This window comes from Papio anubis, chromosome 2 (assembly GCF_008728515.1).
Source record: "Papio anubis isolate 15944 chromosome 2, Panubis1.0, whole genome shotgun sequence".
Taxonomy (NCBI): Eukaryota; Metazoa; Chordata; class Mammalia; order Primates; family Cercopithecidae; genus Papio; species Papio anubis.
The window spans coordinates 67990942-68009543 of NC_044977.1; the positions used below are offsets into that span (position 1 = coordinate 67990942).

Below are 18602 nucleotides of genomic sequence, written 5' to 3' on the forward strand. Positions count from 1 at the left end.
ATTTTGCCAACCACTGATCTAAACATAAATTATGTTAGGGGCTTTCATGCATTACCTTCTCCAGTCCTCACAACACCACTTTGAGGTAGGTATCAACAATATTCCCACTTGTAAGAGAGAAAATGATGCTTGCAGAGATTGATTCAACAGTCTACTTTACTGAATATCAAAGCCCATGTTTCTGTCATATTGCTCTACTCAGGCAGACTTCCATTTTCCTTATTTCAGAGTGACTCCCCAACCCCCATTAATGTTTACCAGTCCTGGGGCCCAATCTCTTGGAACTTTTTCCTCTGTTCCTATGCATGTGTTTTTCATTCACTCAGCCTACATTTTCTGATACCTACGAAGTACCAAGCCTTGGCTTAGGTTCCAAGACAGGTATATAAAAGAGATGCTTATTCCAGGCTGGGAGGGGTGGCTCACACCTGTAATCCTAGCACTTTGAGAGGCTAAGGTAAGTAGATCACTTGAGCTCAAAAGTTCGAGACCAGCCTGGAAAACATGGCAAAATCCCATCTCTACAAAAAATATAAAAATTAGCCAGGCATGGTGGCACATATTTGTAGTCCCAGCTACTCAGGAGGCTGAAGTGGGAAGGATTTCCTGAGCCAGGAAGGTTGAGGTTGCGGTGAGCAGTGATCATGCCACTGCACTCCAACCTGGGTGACAGAGCAAGACCCTGATATGTGTGTGTGTGTGTGTGTGTGTGTGTGTATCTCCTATTCTAGAAGAATCAACATCTCTCTCTCTGGTATTTGGGGATGGGACCTTTGGGAGATAATTAGATTTATATGAGGTCATGAGCATGGAACCCTCATCACAGGATTTGTGGCTTTATAAGAGGAGAAAGGGTGAGATCTCTCTCTCTCTCTCTCTCTCTCTCTCTCTCTGCTGTCTGAAGACACAGCAAGAAGGTGTCTGTATGCAAGCCAAAAAGAGAGTCCTCATCAGAAAAATGAATCAGTAGGCACCAGATCTTGGATCTCCCAGCCTCCAGAAATGTGAGAAAGAATTGTCTGTTGTTTAAGCTATTCAGTCTATGGTATTCTGTTATTGCAGCCTGAGAAGATGGAGATAATCTTCAAAGCAAAAACAAAACCCTAAAAACAGCACTTGGGCTAGTAGCTGAAACAGGCTTACTCATCTGTAATAAGTGGACTAAGCAGGAGGCAGGACAGCATGGAGTGGTTGGCTGACTCTTAGATGGCCTCAAGGATCCTCATCTCCTGGTATGTATGCCCCTGTGATCCCACTGTGTGACAGTGGGTTGGCCAAGCAACTTGCTTTTAACTAATAGAATATAGCAAAGGTGATAGATAACATGTCACTTCCATGATTATGTTACATAAAATGGCAATGTCCATATTGCTAACAGTCTCTCTCCTTTGCTAGACATAATGAAGCAAATTGCCATGTTGTGAGCTATTCTACAGTGAGGCTCATCTGGCAAGGAACTGAGAGTGACCTCCAACTGACAGCAAGTAGGGACCTGAGGCTCTGTCTGATAACCTAAAAACAACTGGATTCTGCCAACAGCCATGTGAACTGGAAAGTAGCTCTTTCCCCAGCCAAGCATTCAAATGAGACCTCAGTCCTGGCCAAAACCTTCATTGTAGTTATTCAAAGGACCTCCTAAGTTGTGCCCAGATTCTTTACCTACAGATACAGCGAGAAAACAAATGTATGCTCTTTTAAGCTGCTAAGTTGTGATAATTTGTTATACAGCAATAAATAACAAATGCAAGTTGAGAGCATGGGTTTAGACTCATTGGACATATATTGTGGTTCAAATTTTGCCTTGACTACTTACTCCTGTATTCTTGGGCATGCCACTCAGAGGCTTAGTTTTCTTATGTGCAAAATAAGACAATACCAGAGCCTACCACATCACAAGTATTCAATTATTGCTATCTGTTTTTATTTTTTAAGAGCTAAGGACTCAAAGAAGAGGGAAAGTTAATTTTCTCTGAAATCAGAGCAAAATAATTAAAACTAACACTTGAATTGGGCTCTCAAATTTACAAAGGCTCACATAGGAATTACTGAGTTTAATCCTTACTGCAGTGTTTCCTGACTATGGGCAATTTTGTTTCCCGGGGAATATTTGGAGATGTTTTTGATTGTCACAACTGGTAGAAGGTGCTACTGGCATCTAGTAGCTGGAGAATAGAGATGCCGATAAACATCTTGCAATGTACAGGGTACTCCCCCTACACACACACACACACACACACACACACACACACACAGAATTATCTAACCAGAATGTTCATAGTGCTGAGGTTGAGAAACTATGCCTTAGTAATCTTATGAGGGAGTGCATGCTTATCATGCATGACTCCTAGATGAGAAAACTGAGACGCTAAGAAAGGTTGAATGTTGAGGTGGGGGATCAAGTAGGTGGTAGGTAGCAGGGCTGTAGAAGGCTTTGCTGGCAGGCCCCAAATGCATTGCTTTTTCTTCACCCCAACTTGACCTACTAAGCCTGTCTGGAGGCCCACTGATTTCAGCCCAGAGGCAATGAACAGAATGTGGCAGCCTACAGGAGATATGGTGAAGGCTTAAGGCATTGGGCCAGGTCAGGACAGAATTTGTTCAGGAGCAGATATATTCGATCCCACTTGGTAGAAGAGTGAGAGTAGAGGGGAGGGGCCTATTCCATCAGAATCCAGAGGCATTCCTGCCTATATAAAAATTCTGTATTCTTATATAGAGATATCTTGATATTCTTTTTCAACTCTTGAGATTTCGAGCTAAAAAAGACATTCATTCAACCAACATTTTTGATTATTGTTTCCGCTTAGACTGACATCAAGACTTTCCATGGTCCTGGCATTTTACAGTTCCAATAATTGTTCCCCAATAGTAACCCATGTAAACCTCTCAGCAGATAGTTGTGTTCCCATTTGACAGATGAGGAAACTGAGCTGTGGAGAGGAATGTAATTATATATCAAAGGACACACAGTTTTCAAAGGGCAGAGCTGGGTTCCAAACCCAGGCTTTTAACATCAAGTCCACATTAACTTCCACACTAGCACCGAGCTCCCTATAATGGAGTTTGGGGTATTTGCAGGAAGGGGGTGTAAAGCATTTCCTATTTTCAAGGAATTTGCTATTTAAAGGAGGAGATAATTATAGTAGGTGAGTAAAATTAAAAGGAGAGTGAAAACACATACTTAAAATGGTTTCAAACCACACACTCCTGGGAGCACGAGGAAGAGAACAAAAAAAAAATGGTTCTCAGGGGTGGGGCTGAGGGAAAAGGAGCTGGAAAGCCTTCAGGGAAGAGGTGACACTTGAGCTGAGGCTTAAATTACAGGCAGAACAAAAAGCCAATGCCCCAAATCAAACAATAGATTCACTTGTTAAAAGTGATTTCTGCCTCCAGATGCTAAAAGAAAAAAATTCCTAATTCCACTCTAACCAGTCCTCAGCGACGGAGCCTTAGGACTTCATGCAGGTTCTTATTATTGCTCCTTTTTCTCCTTGCATGATTCTACAGCCAGGCAGCCTGAGTTCTGTGTGCTTCTGATCAGGGCTGAAGATTTGCTGCATTTGGCTTGTCTTGTGATTTATTTTGTGGTGTGATTATACTAAGTTTATGAGACAAGAATCTTGTCACCACTATCAGCACTTTTGTTTTTCCATTTTCTGTTCATTTTTACAAAATAATAAGAGAAATGACCTCCTAAAATAGTCACATAATCACACAAACCAACACTCTCCTGGGCAGACAACAACAGCAATGTGAGAAAGGGAACCCTTAGCCAACAGACCACACACTTGGATGCCATCGTTGGAAGCACTGATTCAACTGTTGAAAAATAGAAACCCAATTTCTACATGTGGAGGGTGATTTGGGCCTCTCAAGACAGAAAGCATAACCGTACAGGTGACATAATATATTCATTTATTAATTCACTTAATAAATATCTACTAAAGACCTATTCGTTTCCAGACACTGTTTCAGGAAATGGGATATAGCCATAAAATTGACATATAAGGTCCCCATCCTCATGGAACCTCCAGACTAGATGGGGAGATGGACAATATATAAGTAAGCATATCAAGAAGTAAGGTAAGTTCAGGCTGGGCATGGTGGCTCACGCCTGTAATCCCAGCACTTTGGGAGGCCGAGACGGGTGGATTACTTAAGGCCAGGAGTTCGAGACCAGCCTGGCCAACATGGTGAAACCCCTTCCTCTACCAAAAATACAAAAAATTAGCTAGGTGTGGTGGCACACGCCTGTAATCTCAGCTACTTGGTAGGCTGAGGCATGAGAATTGCTTGAACTCAGGAGGCAGAGGTTGCAGTGAGCCGAGATCATGCCACTGCACTCCACCCTGGGTGGCAATAATAATAATAATAATAATAATAATAATAATGTAAGTTAAAATTGTGATAAATACTAAGTAGGGTCACCAGATCAAATACAGCAGCAGTCCCCAAACTTTTTGGCACCAGGGAGCAGTTTTGTGGAAGACAATTTTTCCACAGACCAAGGGCGGGGCCTTGGGGGGATGGTTTTGGGATCATTCAAGTGCATTACAGTTATTGTGCACTTTATTTCTATTATTATTACATTGTACATTCTACAACTCACCATAATGCGAATCAGTGGGAACCGTAAGCTTGTTTTCCTGCAACTAGACAATCCCATCTGAGGTGATAGGAGACAGTGACAGATCATCAGGCATTAGATTCTCATAAGGAGCTTGCAACTTAGATCCCTCACATACGTAGTTCTCAATAGGGTTTGCACTCCTATGAGAATCTAATGCTGCTGCTGATCTGACAGGAGGCAGAGCTCAGGTGATAATGCGAGCAATGGGGAGTGGCTGCAAACACAAATGGAGCTTTGCTCTCTCACCTGCTGTTCACCTCCTGCTGTGTGACCCAGTTCCTTATGGGGAGTTGGGAACCCCTGAAATACAGGATATGCAGTTAAATCTGAATTTCAAATAAACATCAAATTTTTTTAGTATGTGTACATCCCAAATATTGCATGCTAGCTGCAATATTGTATTTTTACTAGCTAACTCGGGCAACCCAAGCACTAAGAAAATAAATGGAGTAACTGGAGTGCTATATCACACAGGGCTCCACCACAGAAAAAGAACCAGTGGAATATATTCAGAGATTTATTGTGAAGAATTGTCTCGAGCAGGTATAGGGGCTGGCTAGGCCAGTCTAAAATCTGTAGAACTGGCCATCAGGAAGGATGGGCTGGAAATCTTGAGCACAACTGAATCTGCTGTTGAAAGACAGAATTTCATCCTCCTCAGAGAAACCTCAATTCTATTTTTAAGACCTTTCAGCTGATTGGGTCAGGTCCACCCAGACTGTGGAGAATAATTTTCCTTACTGAAAGATGATGGACTTTAATCATACCCACAAAATACCTTCCCAGCAACACCTAGACTAGTGCTCCATTGAATAACTGGGGGCTATAGCCTAGCCATGCTGACACATACAACTGACTGTCACAGATGGGAAGGGGAGGGGTACCCACACAGGAAAGGCTTCTTTAAGAGGTGGGGGCATTTGAATTGAGACGTGAACATTGAAACACTGAGCATTACACTGTCATTCTATGAGCCATGAGGTGAGAATATTCCAGATGGAAAGAAAAGCAGATGGAAAAGCTCTCAGATGGGAAAGAACCGGTCTTATTTTAGGAACAAAAGAGAGGTCTGTGTGTCTGGGGTGGAGTGATCGAGGGGCACAGTGGTACCTGATTGAGTGAGAGAGGAGGACAGAAGCTGGGTTGTGCACAGTGATGTACAAAAGCCAAGTTTATAGATCTCCAGGTTACTACTTATAAAAAGACGGTGATGGAGAGAAAGCAGAGCAGATCTTTGAAGAAGCTTCTACCTGAGTATTTCTGGGTATCAAATTGGTATAAAGGTGTCTATTTGCTTGCTCAAAAAAAGTGCTTAAGGCATGGAACTTAAGAAAGTCTGAACATCATCAAATTGAAATGATCCAGGACTCCATAAAGTCAGACCAACCCTTATTATTAGGTTGGTGTAAAAGTAATTGTAGTTTTTGCCATTAAAAGTAATGGCAAAAAATTATTGTTTCAGAAAAGCAATCTTCTCAATAGCTGAAGAATAAGCTTAATAGCTGGGGAATCTCCACGGGACATCTCCAGTCTAGAGGTTTTCCTTAACCAGTCTTTGCATTCCAGAGCCTATTGAAGGCTCGAGTTGTCAGATGGCGAGCAAATTGTTTACATGAAGCCGCTGAATAGGAGTCAACACTTTCTATGTCTTGGAGACTTACAACTTGCTTAAGGAAAGATTGCAACTTAAATCGGTTTTACATATTGATATTGGATTGTAATTCCACAGATAGCTTTGCCTCCTGGGTATTGTAAATATGTTTGTGAGCCCTCAATATTGGGGATGTGCAGAAAACATTATTACCTAGGCCAGCTGGAAATTCCAGATATCAATAACTTTGCAGAATTTGCCTGTTGCCTCCAACTTAAACCAGGAGTCCTCCAAACTGGATAAAAGAACTTCAGGAAAATCACTTATATTTTCTCAACCTAGGTTTCCCTACCCATTAGGGGAAAAAATGAAGATTTTTCAACCCTCTGAGTTATCTTTTGACCCAGAAATTCTGGTTCCATGAGACTTCTGTAGCTAATACTGTAGAGTATCCCCATCATTGTGTTTCAATTTGGTAACAGGGATCAAGAAATGTTGATCCCTGTTATACGTCACGTGCTAGAGCAATTTTGCTTCCTAAAATCTTCATGATGGAGTCTTCCTGTTCTATCTCCCCACCCCCACTAATAATCAAATAATTATCTATTGTAGCACAAAAAATTACCCCTACAATTTAGTGGTTTAACACAAAAAAATATTTACTATCTCCACAATTTCTGTGGATTAGGAATTTGAGACATAGCTGGGCTCTGGCTTAGGGTCTCTCATGTAGATGCAGTCAAGATGCCAGCTGGGTCTATGGTCAACTGAAGGTTTGACTGGGGCAGGAGAAGCACATGGCTGTTGGTGGAAGGCCTCAATATCTCACCATGTGGCCTCTCCGTGGTGTATCCTCATGACATGGCACCTGGCTTTTCCCAGAATGAGTGATGTAAGAAAGAAGGAAGCTTAAATGTGTCTTATGATCTAGTCTTGGAAGTCATAAATGATCAGTCCCATTATATCTATTGGTTAGAAGTAAATTACTAAGTCCAGCCCCACACTCAAGTCAGGGGTGGAAATTAGGAGGACCCCCAAACACTTTTGGACATATTTTATACCACCAAAATTCTGCCTTGTGTGTGTGCCAGAGAAACTTCACTCCCTAAGATCCTGATGACGTTGTTCTTCCAACTCTGTCTTCCCAACCTCACCCCTACTAGTTAAATAGTATTTAGCCTATAACTTTTCTCTCCTTCTGTCTTGTGTAATTTATTCTGAGCACAATGTGGCCTTGCTTAAGAAAGCCTGAACATCAAAAATACTCCTCTTTTGCTGCTTTCAAGTTTTTAACTCCCTTGGTAGTAATTGGCAAATCTTCCATTGCATGAGGATAGGGAAAGTATAAAGTGGAGGTTAAAATAAGATACATTTTTTTCTTTAGCCCCTTGATATGGTTTGGCTGTGTCCCCACCCAAATCTCATTTCGAATTCCGACGTGTTATGGGAGGTGCCCAATGGGAGGTAATTGAATCATGGGGGCAAGTCTTTCCTGTGCTGTTCTTGTGATAGTGAATAAGCCTCATGAGACCTGATGGTTTTTAAAAAGGGAAATTTCCCTCCACAAGCTCTCTTTACTTGCCATCATCCACTTAAGATGTGACTTGCTCTTCCTTGCTTTCTGCCATGATTGTGAGCCCTCCCCAGCCACGTGGAACTGTGAGTCCAATTAAACCTCTTTCTTTTGTAAATTGCCCAGTCTCAGGTATGCCTTTATGAACAACGTGAAAACTGACTAATACACCCCTTTAGACAGATGGACCACTTTATGCACCATTGCATCCAGTGATTAGATTGTGCAGAAATATTCCAGAGCCAGGCTGACCAGAGGATGGCCCTCTCAAATAGCAGCCAGCATATTGATCAGAGGGATTTTGACACACACAAAGACATCCAGGGATGCATGCACACAGAGAAAAGATCATGTGAGGACACAGTGAGAAGATGACCATCTGCAAGGCAAGGAGACAGGCCCCAAGAAATCATATTTGCCGACACCTTGATCTTGGACTTCCAACTTTCAGACTATGAGAAAATAAATTTCTGTTGTTTAAGCCACCCAGTTTGTAGTATTTTTTTATGGAAACCCTAGCAAGCTAATACAGCTGTCAATGTAAAGTCTCAAAAGTAAATTAGATCATGTCACTCCTGTTTAAAAATCCTTGAAGGGCTTCTCACCACACTTAGAATAAAATCTGCACTCCTTAATGTGGGCTACGTCACCCGGCCACTGCTTATCTTTTCAACTCCGTCTACCACTAAGCTTCTCCAGCCCACAGTGCTGCAGTCATAGTGGCCTTTCAACAAACCGTCCTGCAGTCGTGCCATGTTCTTTTCTTCCTCATGGCCTTGGCATTTGCTGTTCTTTCTGCCTAGAAGCTCTACCTAGTGCTTTTTACCTAGTTGGTACTTAAGTCATTCTTCAAGATATATTAATAGTTTCAAAATCATCTCCTCAGAGAGATCCTCCAGACCACCTGTGGAGTCTGTTCCCCTCTCCATTAATCTAGGCTGGCCTCAGTGACTCGTTCGAACAATCACACGCAGCAAAAGTGAAGTATAGAGACTTTCAAGTCTAGATTATATCAAGCTTTGCAGCTTCCACTTTGTCTCTTGGAATACTAACTCTTAGAACCCAACAATCACGCTGTAAAGAAGCTCAAGCAACCACATGGAAAGTACTAAAACCCATGGGTGTCAGGCAGTCCAGGTTGAGTTCTCAGTTCACAACCAGGACCAACTTGCCAGCCACGTGAATGAGCCAGCCCTAGCTGAGCCTCCCTAGCTGACACTCCATGGAGCAGCGATGTTTGTTTTGACCATTAAGTTTTGAAGTGATCTGTTACACAGTAATAGATCATGAGAACACCACTTTATATAACATACCACCCTGACTGATTAACATCTACTGCACCATTGTTTTATTCTCTTCATAGCACCTGCCACAATCTGAAATTACCGCATTTATTTAACTTCCTTATTTCCTATTTCCCACCACCACTAGAATATAAACTCTACAAAGGCAGGCAACCTGGCTTTGTTATTCATCACTAAATCCATAATGGAGTAGATGCTCAATAAATACTGAATGAATGAATAAATGAAGGAGTGAAAAAGTGAATTAATGAACTGACTTCAAGCCCTTGATTCAGAATGATAAGGGAAGGGATCTCTTCTGCCTAGTTAAGTCAGTACAGTTGACAAAATATTAAATCAATGATGTCCTGAGCCTCCTTGGTTTGCACTGGGCTGTTCATTCTTCTGCAGTGAACACTCTTTCCCCTACAGTCACATTCACTTGGCTTGGAATTTGAGATCCATCCAGTGAGGAACAGTTCACTCCAATAAAAGAATCTTGTTTCTGAAGAGTTATGAATGAACAAAGGCCTGGAGCTCTGTGGCACTGTGGAAAACCAATGAACCTGCTGCCTCATTCTCTTTTAAAGGGATGTGCCACGTTTGCATTTTCATCAGAACTTCAATTTTACCCTTTCTATCTCTTATCTTTTCTTTCCCTCTTTTCTCTCTCTCTCTTCCTTTGAATGCATAGAATACTAAAAAGATTAAAAGGCCTTGGAGTGTATGGAATGTATTCACAGGGTGATATTAATATCAACATTTTAGAAAGAAAACTGACCCAAATTGAGACCCATCTAGACTGATTTTGGCAAAATGAGGTGTCAACCTTTGAAACTGTCAAATCCTCCCATCCTATGGGATTTCTCCACCACTGACAGGACACATATTTCTCCCATCCTTGCTCTGCAATGTCCCTTCTAAACTTAGATAGATAGATAGATAGATAGATAGATAGATAGATAGATAGATAATAGATGATAGATAGATAATAGATAGATAATAGATAGATAGATAGATAGATAGATAGATAGATAGATAGATAGATAGATAGATAGACAGACAGACAGACAGACAGATAATAGACATAGATAGATGGTTTGGCTGTGTCCCCACCCAAATCTCATCTTGAATTCTCACGTGTTGTGGGAGGGACCTGGTTGGAGGGAACTGAATCATGGAGGCAAGTCTTTCATGTGCCGTTATCGTGATAGTGAATAAGCCTCACAAGATCTGATGGTTTTGAAAAAAGGCATTCCCCTGCACAAGCTCTCTCATTTTTTACCAGCCACCATCCATGTAAGATGTGACTTGCTCCTCCTTGCCTTCCGTCATGATTATGAGGCTTCCGCAGCCATGTGAAACTTTAATTCCAGTTAAAATTCTTTCTTTTATAGATTTCTCAGCCTTGGGTATGTCTTTATCAGCAGCATGATAAGATAGATGGATGGATAGATAGATAGATAGATAGATAGATAGATAGATAGATAGATAGATAGATAGATAGATACATAGTGTATATAGACAGGTGTAGACAGATAATAGAAATTTCTTCTCCCCTCCTTCCCCCAGGATAGATTCCTTTCCCCAGAAGTCATTTCTGCCCCCAAAACAGAGATACCAAGAAACTGATTAATGCTGGTATTTTTGAGTTGGATTGTGTGTCTGCCCAGCCAGTCTTGACTGGTCAAGTTGGAACACATGGGACAGGAGAGGGACAGGATCCCAACATTCACATAGAGCCTGACTTAACTGCTATGCCTACCAGCCAGCCAACAGAAACCAAGAGAGAGGGATTTGGAGCCATGCCTTTCCAGGGATCTATCCAAAGGCATTTGTAGGTCAGGGTCTGGAACAAGTTGCCATCTAGGCCAACTGCCTGTGACTCAGCTCATTCCAACATTTTAATACGAGTGATACCTGGTTAAAAATGAACACCAGAAATGACTGAAAGGAATTCAAGAGCTAGGTATCAAAGGGCAAGAGCTACCTTATTCCCTCTTGACTTGGTTATGGCAAGAGGTTTATTAATCTAGTCTGCCATGGCAGACATTGTCAGGACCCTCCTGTACCCCTCATTCTTACCACTTTTGTGCATACTGGCCTGACTTCCAACTGCTGGCACCTCTATTTCTTTGCCTGGGAGTTTTCTCTTCCTGACAGAAGGCCCTGAGAGTAGCCCTCAACCAATTACTAATAGGAGTTGGTGTATAAATATCCTAGCCCCCTCACGCTTGGAGCAGGATAGCTCAGAGGCACATTTCTACACTGACTCCTAGAGTTTCTTCAGTGGGACTAAGCTCTGGTCACCCACAGGAGTAGCTAGCTTGAAAACATACCCTTTATTAACCTTTATCCCCTCCTTCTCTTCACCTTGACCTGCCTCCTAATGTCCCCTTCCTTCCGAAATCTCAAACTGTCTCCACTCTAATCCTTGTCTTAGAGACCATTTCTGGGGGAACCCAAACTAAGGCAGCTAGGTATTCATTCAGAAGCATTCGTCCAATTCCTTCTATATAGCAAAGGCTGTGGCCCATACCTTAGAGACTTTAAAATCTAGCTGGCAATACCAGTTTATCCAGCCAATGACAATAGAAGACTCTACGTGTTAGAAGCCCTATCAGAGAGCCCCTGTGCCATATACAGAAAGAGCAATGACAGCAAAGTTGTTCAGCCCACTGCTCAGCTGGAGCCCCGTGGCAGGGTGTTCACCTGGGTCTTTATCTATGTGCATCCAAAATCTCTCTGGGAGATATGCAACTCTCTAAGCTGACCCAGCATGGAGATATGGTTTTAAAAAGCCACATTAAAGAATCACATTAACCATGCCCCCAAGATCTGGGATATAAATCAGAATGCGAATTGTGAACTTACAGTAAGTGAATTTACACCAGCTGCCAGGCAGGCTCAGGAATACTAATATAGCCTTAGCAGCATTTCTCCTCCCCCACAGGAAAATGCCTGGTTGAAGCCAGCTTGCAATTCCAAAGTCAGAAGGTTGCCTGGGAAGCCATGAAACAAAGCCAAATCAAGGCAAAGCAGACACATGGAGATTTTGAGACTGAGAAGAGGGAAACTGAGGACATTCATGTGAGATGGTTTCAAGTTTCCCTTAGAAGGAGAAGTTATCTTCAGAAGGTCAGGTTGCTGAGGTGGATGTTCAAAAACAACAAAGTGTGTAGCTACCATTGTTAGGAAGACCATGGAAAATGGACAAATCAGAATGAAAGGCTTTCTGAACAAGAGTAAGTACCCCCACTGATATGGCTTGGCGGTGTCCCCACCCAAATCTCATTTTGAATTGTAGCTCCCACAATTCCTACGTGGTGTGGGAGGGACCTGGTAGGAGGTAATTGAATCATGGAGGGGGTGGATCTTTCCCATGCTGTTCTCATGATAGTAAATAAGTTTCACGAGATCTAATGGTTTTATAAAGGGGAGTTTCCCTGCATAACTCCCTCCTGCCTGCTGCCATGTGCGACGTGTGTTTTGCCTTCCACCATGACTGTGAGGCCTCCTCCCCAGACACGTGGAACTTGAGTCCATGAAACCTCTTTTTCTTTATAAATTACCCAGTGTCGGGTATATCTTTATCAGCAGCATTGAAACAGACTAATACACCCGTGTTTGCCACCACCCACATTAAAACAACTTTAATTTGAACCTAGTCAAAGTACGTGGGCTTTCCAACCAGGCAGAGCCACGGTTTCATCCTCACTCCACCAGAAATTAGCTGTGTGTGGATGTTAGTCTCTGGGCTTTGTTTCTAAAATGTATGTAATAATGCACCAGGTTCTAAAACCCAGTGAGAATTCTGTGAGATTATGCATGCAAAGTGCCGAGCATGGGGCCTGGCTCATAGCAAGTATCAAATAAGTGGTGGACAAGTTGTCATTTTCACTTGTGGTTGATAATTTCCACTTTTGCCTTTCTGCAGCCTAGAGATAGAAGCAGATAATGCATGTGTCATCTACATCTGGCAAAAGCCAAAGGTTTGGAAGATGGACAAAGGAATCCAGGCAAAAAGGAGCCCATGATTGAAATGCATTACCAGGTGCACCAGTTCAAATGCAATCAGGAGGAACAAGGGGAAGAGGGAGAAGTCTAGAGCAGGACTTCTCAAACTGACTATTCAAGTCACCTGGAGATCTTAGTGAAATGCAGACTCTGATGCAGTAGGTCCTGGCAGGAACTTGAGATTCTGCATTTTGACCAAGCTCCAAAGTGAATGTCAGTGCTGTTGTCCTTGGTCCACACAGGGAGGAGCAAGGATCTGAGGCTTGGAGAGCAACCGTCAAGTTCAGAAGAAAGACTGGAAGTTTGGGGATAAAACCCAAATATGGATAAAGAAAGCCAGTAAGTATGCTTTGAGTTGTATTTTCCATTGCATCTGAAGCTGTGCTGGCCAACATGGTAGTCACTGGCCCTGTGTGGCTATGGGTTAGCCCTAATGGACATGTGCTCTAACATGTAAAATACACACTGAATTTTCAAAACTTGGTACCAAGAAAATAATGTAAAATATCTCAATACTTTAAAAACATTATTATATGTTGAAATAATATTTTAGATATATTGAGCTAAATAAAAGATACCTGTATTATTGAAATTAACATCACCTGTTTCTTTTTACCTTTTCTTTTTAATATAGCTACAAAAAAAAAATTAAATTTACATTTGTGGCTTATGTTAAATTGAACAGCCCTAGTCTAGAAAGGGTTTCTTTCTCTCGCCTTCTCTGAGCTTCTGCCCAAAACCCCACTCTCAGCAATTCCTGTAGTGTCCCAGGGAAAACTGTAGACTAGAGAGATTTATTGCTCTGAAGGGGAGACGGGCAGGTCTGCGCGAGGGAGCTGTTTGGGAGGAACAAGGTAGAAACATGCCAAGTCATTCTCTGCAACAGCAGAGCCATAGCCATGGGGCCGGCTGGGAGGCCTGGATCCTGGAGATGCCAGCCTGCCATGCTCCAGTGCCTTCTGTCTGGGCCTCGTCAGTCCTTTCTCGTGTTCTCCTCCCTATCCTGGGCGACAGGTAATTAGCAAGGCCAGCTGGCAGCCTCCACCGGGCACTGCCGCCAGAGAGCCGGCAGCCGGCCTGCAATTACTGTAATCCTGGCTTGGCCTCCAAAGAGAGCTCTATTCAGCTCTCCCTCTGCAAGTTGGCTTGAGGTGATGGGGCTTGTAACCTGTACATTCTCTGGGTGCCTCCTGGCAATGAAAGGCCCACAGAAGAAAGTCTCCAGTGTGCCTACCTGCAGCAGACTTCCTTTGGTAAATAACTAGACAGCTGGGACTAAGTCATTGCCTGTTGACGGCATGGAGGGGTGATATTTGAAATGTCTCGCCCAAGCCATATATTCCCAATTTTTTTTTTTTTTTTTCAATGTGTTCCCAGTATCTCCTCTTTCCGGAAATTGTTTCCCAGGACCAGCAGCCAGTCCTTCTAATTCCAGGAAGTTTGTCCAGGGCAGATCCCAGGCACCTCTGAAATGTGTTAAGAATGATGCTAGAAAATCCATGAATTTTAGGTTCCATGAAGCTAGTCTGGCCCTAGAAGGGAATGAGAAGAAAGGCTACTTTATCAAATGGAAACTTGCGGCAAAGACAGCAAGCGCAAGGCATGCTGGGCTGAACAGACGAAGGACATGCAAAGAGACTGCCGAAAGGGCCTCACTTTCACTGGGCTAACCCTTTAGCTTCTCAAGCTTCAGTTTTCCCATATGCAACATGGACATAATAGTAGCATGTACGTCACAGGGCTGCTGTGAGAATTAAATGAGACATTCTGTGTAAAGGGTTTAACATGGCAAGCACCCAACAAATATAAGCATTAAAAGCTAAGTAAAGTAACATACAAGGGAATGAACCTGAAGAAGCTAGACAGATGGAATGCATGTAGACCTAGCCTGACAGAAGCTTCCAAATTGGAGCACTGAGATTTAGAAGGGGCAGGGGTAGGGCAGGCTCCTTTTAAAGGAACAGTCTCTCCATTTTTGGGAGGGGAGTGAGAAAAGGTTATCTTGGAGGTTTAGTGGGTGAAGGGCCCTCACTGCTGGCACAGCAGTCTGCGGTGCATTTTGGGGCCCAGTGACATCATTTGTAAGGTCCAGTGCAAAATAAAAACACAGGACCCCTTATTCATAAATCAGGATAAAGGTGCCATCAAGGGAACTGAAATAGAAAACTTTCTCCACTCTTCTACTCTTCTACTATCTGTCTCTTTCTCCTCTACTCTTCTACTGTCTGTCTCTTTCTCCTCTACTCTTCTACTGTCTGTCTCTTTCTCTTCTACTCTTCTACTGTCTGTCTCTCTTGTTCCTTTCCTCTCTTCCACTTCTGTGTTTTTATTTGTTATTTAATGTGCCATCTCCTCAGGCAAAAGAATACTCACGCAGACAGTGTGACTGTCACAGGTACTGGGAATCCTGTGACTCAGCACTTGCCAGCCCTCAGTCCCACCTGCCAGGCTCCTCCTCCCAGCAGCCACCAGACTGATGCCTGCACCCCAGCCAAGGGCAGAGAAGCCAATCTCCCCTTCCCACTGGCTGGCTACCCCAACCCGCAGTGGATAGGCAACGCTCAAGGATTGCAGCCTCCATGCTGGGCACACTGGTATGGATCAGGTGGGCAGAGGCTCGCTCCTCCCAAGCTGTTCACCAGGCATGCCGAGGTGCAGCCATATCTTGCTCCTAGATGCCACTAAGTGCATGCACCCAAGTTCACTCTTCCCACGCCAGTGCCTAGGCCTCTGTTGGGGATGGAGGGCAGCATCAATCATTGGACAATGCCTGGGGACACCTGGTGGTGGGGGTGGCTGAAGTCACTGGGGAGTGGCAGAGAAAGAGACAGAAAGAGAGTGAGGCCAAGCAGTATCAGGATGTTATGGGGCACAGGAACGAGTGACAGAGAACTCATCCTGGGGAGATGACCAGGTGGAAAGGCAGCAGCAGGACAGCTCCACAGTCCCATCAAAATCGGCTTACAAAACCCAAAATCAAAGGTATAATTATTAGGAGTTTCAAGGTGGCAACCCTGGAGCATTAAACCCCAAATGTGGGCCTCTGAGCCAGGTTCTGTGCCACTCCACTGCTTGTGTGTCTATGAAGCAGGCTCTCTGGAGGGACGTGGCTGTCTTGCAGTATTTCAACACCATGTTTCCCATCCCAAGTAGAGCCTCAGATTCAGACCCCAGCTCTACCACTTACTAGTTTCAATCATGTTGGGCAAGTCTTTTAACCTTCCAAGACCCAGTGTATGCATCCGTAAAATGGGACTAATGATACAACCAACTCTTAAAAGTTGTTATGAGGATTAAAATGTTATGTAATAGAGCTTAGTGTGATGCTGCAACACATTCTCTTCATTTAGCATAAAGCAAGACCTTAAAAACTGTTAGCTATTGCTAGCAAAGTGAGTTTTTAAAGGCAGGCATGCTTCTCTCAATTTATCTCTTGGAAAACTAATCCATCACACATTTCTGAGCTCAGAGATCCACTGTTTCCCTTCTTCCAGTAGATGGTGAGTGGCTGAATAGACAAAGCAATAATGGGCCCAGGGTTCCAGGGAAGGGTCTGTATCTGCTTTTGCCAAGCAATAGATCCCAGTGCCTAGCCTGATTCCTGACTAGTAGGAGATACTCAATAAATGTTTGTCCAATGAATGGAAGTCTGGATGGATGGATGGATGGATGGATGGATGGATGGATGGATGGATGGATGGATGAATGGAAAGATGGAAGGAAGAGATAGAAGAAAGGATGGACAGATGGAAGGGAGAGATCTTTTTTTATGGTTTGAATGACTCTAAGGTCATTCCCAGCTCTGACAAGCCATTATGCTAGTAAGTCACTTTCGTTATTTCCATTTTTTCCCACGAAGGATGAAGTTGGAAGTTCCCGAGTCTTCTCTTCACATAATGGGACATGCAAGGGGGAAACCAAATCAAAAGTGTAGAGTGGGTTGGTGGATGTCTTTGACATGGTGAGGTCTTGTTCCTAATGGAGCTTTTCCTCTTGGTCGTGTTACCTCTGAAGTTATTTAGGGCCCCATACTCTATTCCGGGGGGCTGTGGCCCACATGGGTCTGTGTAGTCAGACAGTGGCTAAAGCAAATTCTCTGGCTGCAGAAGAGCCTCAGTCCTTCTGTCTGATTGGCTGGCAACATGACCAAGAGTGTTCCCTAGCAGATGGCCATGAGGAGGACAACTGGGCAGCCATGTGGCTCCCTGGCACTGGGATGGATGGCATCACTCCCAAGACCTGGAGCCTCTTGATCTCACTTAGCTCCTGTCTCCATGGTCCCTCTTCTTCCTCTCTCCCTCAGGCGTGGAGTCTTCATTTATATGAGAGCAGAGAAAACAATGTGTTCTGCAGGTAAATGCACAATGATTTTTGCCTTACATTTAAGCAAGTGCATTTTTAAAAACTCAGTAGACAGGAATTTGCATCCCTCTTCCTGCTTTGTTTTCTTCTTTCCCCCAAAGCAGTGGGTGACTGTCTATCTGGGCTAGGGAGGAAGAGCCCCAGTCTAGGGATTGCTTCTCAAATTTTAATGCTCACATCAATCCCCTAGGGATAATACAATTAAACATGGCTCAGTGAGGGATTGAGCTCTGAGAAATGTGTCATCAGGTGATTTTGTTGTTGTGCAAATATCACAGAGCAGAGTCCAAACTCTTACATAAACCTAGATGGCATACCTAGGCTGTATGATACGGCCTATTGCTCCTGGGCTACAAACCTCTACGGCATGTGACTGTACTGAATCTTGCAGGATATGGTAACACAATGGTAAGGATTTGTGCATCTAAACATATCTAAACATAGAAAAGGAACAGTAAAAACACAATTTAAAAGATTTTAAAATGGTACACCTGTATAGGGCCCTTACCATGAATGGAGTTTGCAGGACCGGAAGTTGCTCTGAGTGAGTCAATGAGTGAATGTGACCTAGGACATTATTGTACACTACTGTAGACCTTATACACATTGGACACTTAGGCGACACTAAATCTACAAAAGAATATTTTTCTTTCCTTTAGCTTACTGCATCTTTTTTTATTACTATTTTATAAACTTTTTGACTCTTAATTAATAACACTTAGTTTACAACAAAAACGCATTGTACAGCTATACAAAAATATTTTCTTTCTTGGCAAGGCATGGTGGCTCACACCTGTAATCCCAGCACTTTGGGAGGCAGAGACAGGCAGATCATTTGAGGTCAGGAGTTCAAGACCAGCCTGACCAACATGGTGAAATCCCATCTCTACTAAAAATAAAAATAAAAAAATTTAAATCTTTCTTTACATATTCTTATTCTATAAAGCTTTTTTTTTTCTATTTTGTTAAAATTTTTTAAATGATTTTTTAAAAGCTAAGGCACAGAGGCTCACGCCTATAATCTCAGCACTTTGGGAGGCTGAGGCGGGCGGATCACCTGAGGTCAGGAGTTCAAGACCAGCCTGGCCAAAACGGTGATACCCTGTCTCTACTAAAAATACAAAAATTAGCCAGGTGTGGTAGTGT

General features: G+C 43.1%; 1 long non-coding RNA gene across 1 annotated transcript; it reads left to right on the plus strand.

Moving 5' to 3' along the window:
• Window positions 1-499: 499 nt before the first annotated feature.
• On the plus strand, window positions 500-13786 carry LOC116273758. The gene is made up of 3 exons (XR_004182137.1): window positions 500-1232; window positions 12031-12322; window positions 13015-13786. It is a non-coding gene; the product is annotated as an uncharacterized LOC116273758 (long non-coding RNA).
• Window positions 13787-18602: the final 4816 nt, after the last annotated feature.